The sequence below is a fragment of the Oncorhynchus nerka genome, linkage group LG11, assembly GCF_034236695.1.
Source record: "Oncorhynchus nerka isolate Pitt River linkage group LG11, Oner_Uvic_2.0, whole genome shotgun sequence".
Classification (NCBI taxonomy): Eukaryota; Metazoa; Chordata; class Actinopteri; order Salmoniformes; family Salmonidae; genus Oncorhynchus; species Oncorhynchus nerka.
In genome coordinates, this window is record NC_088406.1 from 50,823,717 (window position 1) to 50,832,939 (window position 9,223).

The following is a 9,223-nucleotide window of genomic DNA, read 5'->3' on the forward strand; positions in this document are numbered from 1 at the left end:
CCATTGGTCTCATGGTGAAATCCCTGAGTGGTTTCCTTCCTCTCTGAGTTGGATGCATGTAGCTTTGTAGTGACTGGGTGTTGATACACCATGTAAAGTGTAATTAATAACTTCATCGTGCTCAAAGGGATATTTAATGTCAGCTTTTTTTTTTTTACCCATCTACCAATAGGTGCCCTTCTTTGCGAGGCATTGGAAAACCTTTGGTCTTTGTGGTAGGATCTGTGTTTGAAATTCACTGCTCAACTGAGGGATCTTACAGATACTTGTAAGTGTAGGGTAAAAACCATGTTAACCACTATTATTGCACGGGTGAGTCCACCAAATTTAATAAATGTTATTTGTCACATGCGCCGAATATTTACTTACAAGCCCTTAACCAACAATGCAGTTTTAAGAAAAATATTTACTAAATAAAGTAAAAAATAAAAGAGCAACAATAAAATAAGAATAACGAGGCTATACACAGGGGGTACCAGTACTGAGTCAATATGCCAGGGTTCAGGTTAATTGAGGTAATATGTATATGTAGGTAGGGGTAAAGTGACTATGCATAGATAATAAACGGCGATTAGCAGCAGCGTAAGAAAAGGGGGGGTGACTCAATGTAAATAGTCAGAGTAGCCATTTGATTAGCTGTTCAGCAGTCTTATGGCTTGGGGATAGAAGCTGTTAAGAAGCCTTTTGGACCTTGACTTGGTGCTCTGGTACCGCTCACCGTGCGGTAGCAGAAAGGGTAGCTGGAGTCTTTGGCAATTTTTAAGGGCCTTCCTCTGACACTGCCTGGTATAGAGATCCTGAATGGCAGGAAGCTTGGCACCGGTGATGTACTGGGCAGTACGCACTACCCTCTGTAGCGCCTTGCGGTCGGAGGACAAGCCGTTTGCCATACCAGGCGGTGATGCAACCAGTAAGGATGCTCTCGATGGTGCAGCTGTATAACTTTTTGAGGCTCTGAGGACCCATGCCAAATCTTTTCAATCGGTGTTGTCGTGCCCTCTTCACGACTGTCTTGGTGTGTTTGGATCATGATAGTTTGTTGGTGATGTGGACACCCAGGAACTTTAAGCTCTAAACATGCTCCACTACAGCCCCGTCGATGAGAATTGGGGCGTGCTTGGCCCTCCTTTTCCTGTAGTCCATGATCATCTCCTTTTGTCTTGATCACATTGAGGGAGATGTTGTTGTCCTGGCACCACACTTCCAGGTTTCTGATCTCCTCCCCCTGTCTCATCGTTGTCGGTGATCAGGCCTACCACCGTTTTGTCATCGGCAAACTTAATTATAGTGTTGGAGTCGTGCTTGGCCACGCAGTCATGGGTGAACAGGGAGTGCAGGAGGGGACTAAGCACGCACCCCTGAGGGGCACCAGTGTTGAGGATCAGCGTGGCAGATGTGTTGTTGCCTACCCTTACCACCTGGGGGCTGCCCATCAGGAAGTCCAGGATCCAGTTGCAGAGGGAGGTGTTTAGTCCCAAGGTCCTTACCTTAGTGATGAGCTTTGAGGGCACTATGGTGTTGAACGCTGAGCCGTAGTCAATGAACAGCATTCTCACGTAGGAGTTCCTTTTGTCCAGGTAGGAAAGGGCAGTGTTGAGTGCAATAGAGATTTGCATCATCTGTGGATATGTTGGGGCGGTATGCAAATTGGAGTGGGTCTAGTGTTTCTGGGATGATGGTGCTGATGTGAGCCATAACCAGCCTGTCTAAGCACTTCATGGCTACTGACATAAGTGATACGGGGCCGTAGTCATTTAGGCAGGTTACCTTTGCTTTCTTGGGCACAGGGACAATTCTTTACCATTAAACATGTTATTTGACTTGTTAAGCACATTTTTACTCCTGAATTTATTTAGGCTTGTCATAACAAAGGGGTTGAATACTTACTGACTCGAGACATTTCAGCTTTTCATTTGTAATGAATTTGTAAACATTTCTAAAAACATAATCCGTTTTAAATTCAGGCTGAGTCAACAAAATGTGGAAAAGTCAATGTGTATGAATAGTTTCTGAAGGCAGAGTATATATATACACACCCGGTGAAGCCCGTGAAAACATTGCACTAGGTCTTCTGTCCAGGTATCACTGAACTCCATTTCCAAGCTGGGGAGAGAATGTTCCTGTTAAAATATCTACTAATAATTTTGTTAGCTTACCAAAGATGGTATGGTGGTGTCCACTATTACTACCTTGTGGATTTTAGATTTCCTCACTTCCTGAATGATTTCACATCTTGTAAATGTACAAAACAGACAATATGCCTTTGCGTATGCCCAAGTCATTCAGGTCATTATCTTCAAATGACATTCACAACAGTGTAGTCAATCAACATGCAGGAATGAGAAAGATGTGATTTTGTTATGCTGTGTTTTATTGACAACTTCTTTGCCCTTTAAAATGTCTCTCTGATCGGTCACATAATTGATGTGCGGGATGCAGGTCCCAGCTAGCCTCGTACGAACCATCCTGATCTCGTGAGCTGACGTGCACGGATCCGTGTCGCGAAACAGAATGTAAGCGCGTGAGATCAGAATGGTTCGTACCAGGCTAGGTCACAACAGGTCACCTTTCCTACAATGGGACGGCCTCTTCTTCACGCATGTCCCCTGAATCTATGGTCAAGTTTTAATGAGGGCCAATCTCTCTATCTTCTTTTAAGGATGAAAGGATCATGGATCCTATGCATGTGCACGTGACATGTCTTAAATCCATGTCTCAGTTTCCAAACTTTTGCGTCCAACACTTCCGTCATCAATACGCTGTTGTGGGTAATCAAATCTAGGGCGTATTCTGGGCTCATTGTGAGAGACCTGTGTCTATGGCGCTATTCTGTTGTACAAATATAGTGTATGGACATTCCTTAGTGCACTCACTCAAGAGGGTACCTATTATCTCATTCTTATCAAGTTAATTCATTTGACCTATATTGTGACAGCAAAATAATCCTGCAGCAAAATGAATGTTTAGTCCATATTGTTTCTTGATCGGTGGTTATAGGCTATTAGCTGGTAAAAAAAAAGAGGCTACATGAAAAGTGCAATACTGTTAATATAACCCGCGTGTTTTCAGTGAATTTATGTACATCATGATGCTCATATGCATTTAATGCAGTGTAGTGATCAAATTAAGATCCTACATCTGTATGAGTCTGTTTGAATGTAGTCAATATATGAACTGCTCCTGTGTCTGTAGTTCTGTCGTTGAAAAAGCTCACAAAACGATGTTTGAAGTTGTTGCTTTTTCTGTCCTCTTTCTCCTCCGTCACTATGGCTGCGGTTACACAGGCAGCCCAATTCTGATATTTTCACATACATCAGATTTAAAAAAATAAAACATTTTTTTTTAGAGCTGATCTGATTGTTAAATAGGCCAATTACTAAAAAAAATTGCATGAAGAGTGCTGTGTTTGCTGGTGGTAAGTCCTTTTTGTGTACGTTTCTATGTGTTCTCTCAGTTGTATGGATGTTTTGTGCTGTTGTGTTTGATGTTTGTGTATGTGATTTGTGTTGTGTTTTGCGGTGTGTTGTAGTGATTTTGTTTCCTGAGCTATAATGTGCCACATGCCCAGTGTGTGTTCCAGTCTGGCTTCTTGCACTTGAGAATATACGGTGTCAGATATGTTCTTGCAGTATTGGGATCAATTGTAACAAATGTGAATACATGTTAGACATGTTTTATATATATATATATATATATATATATATATATATATGTTGCTGTACATGTTCCTATGTAAAAATATTAAAATGCTAAATAAAGATTAAGAGTATATATAACGTGAATTACTTTCCGCATGTACACTACCGGTCAAAAGTTTAAGAACACCTACTCATTCAAGGTATTTCTTTATTTTTAGTATTTTCTACATTGTAGAATAATAGTGAAGACATCAAAACTATGAAGTAACACACATGGAATCATGTATTAACCAAAAATGTGTTAAACAAATAAAAATATTGTTTATATTTGTGATTCTTCAAATAGCCACCATTTGCCTTGATGACAGCTTTGCACACTCTTGGCATTCTCTCAACCAGCTTCATCTGGAATGCTTTTACATACAGTCTTGAAGGAGTTCCCACATATGCTGAGCACTTGTTGGCTGCTTTTCCTTCACTCTGCGGTCCGACTTATCCAAAACCATCTCAATTTAGTTGAGGTTGGGGGAATGTGGAGGCCAGGTCATCTGATGCAGCACTACATCACTCTCCTTGGTAAAATAGCCCTTACACAGCCTGGAGGTGTGTTGGGTCATTGTCCTGTTGAAAAACAAATGATAGTGTGCATTGAATTCTAAATAAATCCCTGACAGTGTCACCAGCAAAGCACCATCACACTTAATGCTTCACGGTGGGAACCACATATGCGGAGATCATCCATTCTCCTACGCTGTGTCTCACAAAGACACGGCGGTTGGAACCAAAAATCTCAAATTTGGACTCCAGGCCAAAGGACAAATTTCCACTGGTCTGATGTCCACTGCTCGTGTTTCTTCACCCAAGTGTCTTTGCAGCCATTCGACCACGAAGGCCTGATTCACGCAGTCTCCTCTGAACAGTTGATGTTGAGATGTGTCTGTTACTTGAACTCTGTGAAGCATTTATTTGGGATGCAATTTCTGAGGCTGGTAACTCTAATTAACGTATCCTCTGCAGCAGAGGTAACTCTGGGTCTTCCATTCCTGTGGCGGTCCTCATGAGAGCCAGTTTCATCATAGCGCTTGATTGTTTTTGCGACTGCACTTGAAGAAACGTTCAAAGTTCTTGAAATGTTCCGTATTGACTGACCTTCGTGTCTTAAAGTAATGATGCACTGTTTTTCTCTTTGCCTTTTTGAGCTGTTCTTGCCATAACATGGACTTGGTCTTTTACCAAATAGGACTATCTTCTGTATACCACCCTTACCTTGTCACAACACAACTGATTGGCTGAAACGTATTAAGAGGGAAAGAAATTCCACAAATTAACAAGGCACACCTGTTAATTGATATGCATTCCAGGTGACTACCTCATGAGGCTGGTTGAGAGAATGCCAAGAGTGAGCAAAGCTGTCATCAAGGCAAAGGGTGGCTATCTGAACAATCTCAAATATAAAATATATTTTGATGTTTAACACTTTTTTTGGTTACTACATGATTCCATATGTGTTCGTTCATAGTTTTTCTTCACTATTATTCTACAATGTAGAAAATAGTACAAAATAAAGCAAATCCCTTGAATGAGTAGGTGTTCAATAACTTTTGACCGATAGTGTTTGTCTTATTAATCTGTGACTATACAGAAATTAAACGTGGAAAATATACTGTATGTTTTGTAGAATTCACAGAGCTTTAAGACATTGCCTGTGTGTTTACAGATAAAGTATAAAACAAGACAAGATAAATAGGAAAATGGTTTAGTTGGGATTTAGACAACATAGCTGCTTTGAACATGCCAGTCAGTCAACACACAAAACAATTGCATCTGGGAGATGACATGAACGTTTACGATTCTTAGAAATATATAGAAAAAAACTGTTGGTTTATTGACTAGATCAACTTCTATGGTTTTACAGTAAGTATACATATGCAGTCAAAGTATTCATAAAACTTCACTTCCCCATATTACATCTCGAAAGATCGTATCAGAAGCAGGCAGAGCATATAGGAAAGGTAGTTGCAGAATAACAACGACGCAGCATATAACCTACAAAAAAAGAAAAGAGGTCATCGAACGACAAAATGACAGTATAGAGTTGGCACGGACCCCAGCATCCCTCACCAGAGGGACTATCATCTGAATGAGGGCAGGAAACCATAACCAAGACATACTGTAGACTCTGCAAAAAAATAAAGCCTGCTCCTTTAGCAAATACTTACCGGAAGAAAAACAACTTTAACACGTCTAAAAAGTAGAGCAGCTTTACTGGCATATTAAACTGTAGATGCTTCATTTCACCGCAGTGTTTGTGTGCGGGCGCGCGCGCGTGTAAGAGGATGTGAGCAAGATTACAAGCCAAAAACTGTTTATTCATAATGACGCAACAAATTCCATATGTCATATTCTCCGGTAATGGGATTCCACTAAGTGGTTGAAGATGGTCCTTCATTTGCAAGATGATATTTCCTGGGATAACAATAGATTTATTCATCACTAAGAGCCAATACAGAAACAGGCGCTCTGATACCATCAAAAAGCCCTCTGCCTGTCTTCATGGTCTTTCATCATCGTCACTGTTATCACAAATACTTTTGTCGAGCGAGGTGAATGTCATTTTGTGCAGGCTAGTCACATAGCTGATTCCTCATGTAATCACTCATGGTTTTGTATTATGTGGGCTCAAGACTGTAAAACCAGCAGGCCTGTCTTTTGAGACAGTAGCATTCCAGATACACATTTGGCTCAGGTCATTACTGATGATTATATCTTGCGATGTCTGGAGAAGTGTTTTACATCTCAGGAACATCATTGACATAATAAATGGTCCTATAAACAAATCTGTATCCGGGTCGTTCGGCAGTGTGACAATATTTTCTAAATGCGTCCTTCCTTCATTGAAGTCATTGCTAATGTATCACAATACTTTTGTCAATTTAGTCATGACAAGTCGATTATGAATAATGTAATATATTATATGCCATTTAGCAGATGTGTGTATCCATATAGGTGGTCCCAGGAATTGAACCCACTATCTTGGCATTGCAAGCTTTACCAACTGGGCTACAGAGAATCAGAAGCATGGAAGGATGCTTTGCTCTAGTTTTGGAACAGCGCCCTGGTCTGTTCCACAGACAGGAAGCCCATCACCCTGGTTATCTGTGATTCACCAGAGTCTTGACAGTGATGAATCTTTATCTGAAGCAGAGCACTAATGAACAGCAGTCCTGGCCCTCACTGAGGTTGTAATTAAAAGTGTTACTTGATTAACCAGATGGAAATAGAATGGACGAACAGAACAGGGAGTGATGAACTGAGATGAACCAGACTGATACATAGCAGTATACACACACTTCGACATGAGTATTTTCTTGTTCTTTCATTGTCTTTCATCCTCAGAACTCAAGTCTTTCTCAAATTCTAATTAGGGGGGGGGGGGGTAATTGCCCACCTTATCTGTCAGTAACCCTGACCCTCACCTGAGACCCTCAGTCGACATCTTTCCCTTTCCTCCTGATAAATGATATTGTGAAACAGTGATCATCCTTTGACCTCTGACCTCCTCAGCTTGGGGGTGTGTTGAGAGATACAAAGACTAAGGGCTTGAATCAATCTGTAGCAATGAAGATCCGCCCTACAGAGCGATGGAAATTTAAAGGCTATGTTTCCGCGTTCGCGGAGACTGCATTCATGGTAAACGCTGCATATGTCGGGTCAATTGGAAATTACCTTTAAATTTCAGGCATGATATAGCGCTGAACTTTGGCAATATGGATTGAATCGCGCCCTTAATGCGTAATTGTGTGACATTGCAAAGGAAAGCCTTTGAGAGTTTGAGAAGGGTTTTAAGTATAATGATAGAGTCTATGGGGAATTCTCATCTGAAATCAATCCATTGACTTATTGATCTTACAGGGAATTTATGTTGAAAAGAGCATGAATCAAAGTGCGATTTTCAAACAGCAGTTTTCTAAGTGTTATTACATGGGGAGCCCCTTGTCTGTCTTTTATTGATAAAAAGGCCATGATCCTCCGAGTATGACTCACATTTCATCTGATTTCAAATACGATCTGCATTTTCAGAGGGAACATCCTGTGTTCTAATAACACCAGAATGATTGTTATATTTTATTTTGGTGGCTATTTCCAGACTGATTTTCAAAATCAAAATCTTTTTTTTTTTTTTTACAGGAATGAGATGTTCTAGTTTTCTACATAGATATCATACCTTATTGCTGATTGGACACTTTCGATCGAGATCACACAAAGCAAAATCAAAGATTGATATCCTGACTTGAGGGACAATACACTTTTGCTCTCTGTGCAGCATGCTTCGTGTTACCTAGTTTACCTTAAGGTGATGTGTTTAACAGAGATGGTGTTCCACTCCAGGAAATTCCGTCAAGGACTCCTGGCAATGACTCCCCATGGAGTAATTATAATGACGATCAGCGATTAATATGTCAACCTCCAGTGAAAGGTAGGCATCTGTTTTCTGTAACTTGGAACAGAGGACATCACTCCTTGTGGTGCATAGAGGCTAGACACTTCCCTTGACCAAGGGCTTTTTGGTTAAAGGGAAAGTAATTAATGAGTTTCTGCAGATGGATTGATCCCATCTGACCACAGCTATCCCACTTTTCCAGAAGTGCATGTCTGTCCAGTTGGGCCTGTTCATGACTGCAGAACAGAATCAAACACCTCATTATAAAAGGTCATGACTTCAATGCCTTCGTTTAACCTTTAGATTTGTAATGGCAAACTAAGTGAGGGAGACACAGTCAGTGTTACAGCCCTAAGGGTCAATGTCCAATGGCCCAAGAAGCTCTCTGAAGTAGCTGGGGAAAATCATACTAGATGTTTCTCTCTTTGGCTGCAGTTATCAAAGGAATTGCCCTGACAGGCTACCAGAATGGGGCTTTTTAGATAAACGCAGAAAATAAAGTCTGAGTTTAACACGGGCTTAGAAGATACATTTTGTTCTATGTGAGATAATATCAGCCAGTTAACATGACTTCATGATTTATGAAGCCTTTATGCGCTTAGGTGCTTGTTTTGATGACATAAATCCTTCAGAATCCCCAAACGGATTAAGATTATTTCATAGAAGAAAATGTATAAGATCTCCTAGGCCTGTGTTTACCACGGACCTTATTTGTGGCATTTATCCCGCAAAAAAAACATTCATTTCCCCATAGGCTTTGACCAATCAGCCATGGCGTAGTTATTGACTTAAAAAATATGCAATTACTATTGCTCCCCAATGGGCACAGACGTCAATTCAACGTCTATTCCACGTTGGTTCAACGTAATTTCATTGAAATGATGTGGAAACAACATTGATTCAGTGTGTGCCCAGTAGGTCTCTATACCTTCCAGGTTATAATAATAATAATATTATTGTATTTTGTATAGAGTTTTTCATTACAAACAAGAATATCAAAGTCGCTTTGAAAACCAAAACAAATCTAGTGATCTAGCAGGCCGTGGTTGATGGTCTTTCACAACTTCATACGTCTGGTTGGAAAGGCAGTTTGGAAAGGCAGTGAGTAGCTTTAGCGGAGGGAGCAGTGGCATACCACAGGAAA

General features: G+C 40.6%; 1 long non-coding RNA gene across 1 annotated transcript; it reads right to left on the minus strand.

Moving 5' to 3' along the window:
* Positions 1 to 3,832: 3,832 nt before the first annotated feature.
* LOC135573994 (uncharacterized) lies at positions 3,833 to 6,395 on the minus strand. The gene is made up of 2 exons (XR_010465096.1): positions 5,858 to 6,395; positions 3,833 to 4,259 (listed from the first exon to the last, which is right to left on the minus strand). It is a non-coding gene; the product is annotated as an uncharacterized LOC135573994 (long non-coding RNA).
* Between the last annotated feature and the right edge of the window lie 2,828 nt (positions 6,396 to 9,223).